This window comes from Nannospalax galili, unplaced genomic scaffold (genome assembly GCF_000622305.1).
Source record: "Nannospalax galili isolate Female #2095 unplaced genomic scaffold, S.galili_v1.0 scaffold410, whole genome shotgun sequence".
NCBI lineage: Eukaryota > Metazoa > Chordata > Mammalia > Rodentia > Spalacidae > Nannospalax > Nannospalax galili.
The window spans coordinates 30,772-32,483 of NW_008329143.1; positions in this window are offsets into that span (position 1 = coordinate 30,772).

Consider the following 1,712-nt stretch of genomic DNA (forward strand, 5'->3'; position numbering starts at 1 on the left):
CCACACACACACCACACACACACCACACACATCACAGACACACACACACACATACCACACACACACCACACACACACCACACACATCACAGACACACACACACACATACCACACACACACCACACACACACCACACACATCACAGACACACACACACCACACACATCACAGACACACACACACCACACACATCACAGACACACCACACACACACCACACACACACTAAAGACATGTAAAAAAGTTAAAGATTATGTAACAAAAGTGTATTATTAATCAGGGTTTTCTAGAGGAATAGAACTGACAAAATGTGTGTGTGTGTGTGTGTGTGTGTGAATTTTTATTAGTCGGCTTACTTTGAAATAGTAAGGACAGCTGAATCCCGTCTTCGAGGCTGAGAACCTGGTAGGTGCTCTTCCATGGGACTAGCTGGGTGCTCAGCAGCCCAGGAGTCTCACAGTAACTCGCGACCCACTGACCAACCTCTCTTTAGCCTCTTTTCTCACCCCTGCTAACAATTACACCCACTCTGCTCCTCTGAGATGCATTTATACAAACTTCCACCTGTGAATGAGATTGTGTTATTTTTTCTTTCTGTAGTTGATTTATTTCATTGAAATAATATCCTCTAGGTCCATCCATGTCACCACAGATGACAGAATTTTAGCCCTGTTGTGGCTGCCCATTGGTGACATTTAGATTGGCTCCATATCCTTACTTTTCTGAGTGACGCTTCCCTAAATCTTGCAGTATTCTTTCTCTGCTCTCTCCTAAAACTTTACATCCATACTTAATCTTGGATTCATCATTTGTTTTCTTTTACATTTTTCTCTTTTTGCCACTTCATTTGTTATTTTACTAAGCTTGTGGAATCCTTTGCCAAATCATGAATCACTATTAAACCTGTGTTATTTAGTAGCACGTTAGTGTTAAAAATTAATTTAGGGTGTTTGTGTGTGTGTGTGTGTGTGTGTGTGTGTGTGTTTATGTGACATAAGGAGGCCAGAAGAGGGTGTCAGATCCCCAGGAATTGGAGTTATAGGCATTTGTGAGTCACCTGATGCGGGGGTTGGGAACTGAACTTGGGTCCTCCGCAAGAGCAAGTATAAACTGCCAAGCCATCTCTCCAACTTTGTGTTTTCTTCGAAGAATTCTCAAAGTTGAATATGCTTAGGCCTCACAAACTCTAGATTGTTCCCTACCTCAGAGCCCCACTCCTTACTTCATGTATACTCAAAAGTCTGATATCAAGCCTGAACAATGAAGCAAGCTTTGATGCAGTTTTTCAGAATCCTAATGGGGCAAAAACTTAGAAATCAGAATGAGATTTCCTCATGAAGATGAAAAATTATCTTCAATCTCAATAGATACATTCTCCCACAAACAACACAACAGCTTACAGCTTACAGGAACAGTGCCTCAGAAGAAAGTGTTTTCCTTGCAAGTGTGAAAACCTGAGTTCAGATCCCCAAACCCACATAAAGCCAGCACATGCCTATAATCCAAGTACCCCTAAAGAGAAATGGGAGGCACAGACCAGCGAATCCTTGGTAGCCTATTGGCCAGCTAGCCTGGCAAATACAGCAATGGACAAGAAATTCTGCTTCAACAGCCTGGGAGTCAAGGACCAACACCTGAGATTGTCTCTGACTCCGTGCATGAGCCATGTCTCTCTCTCTCTCTCTCTCTCTCTCTCTCTCTCTCTCTCTCTCT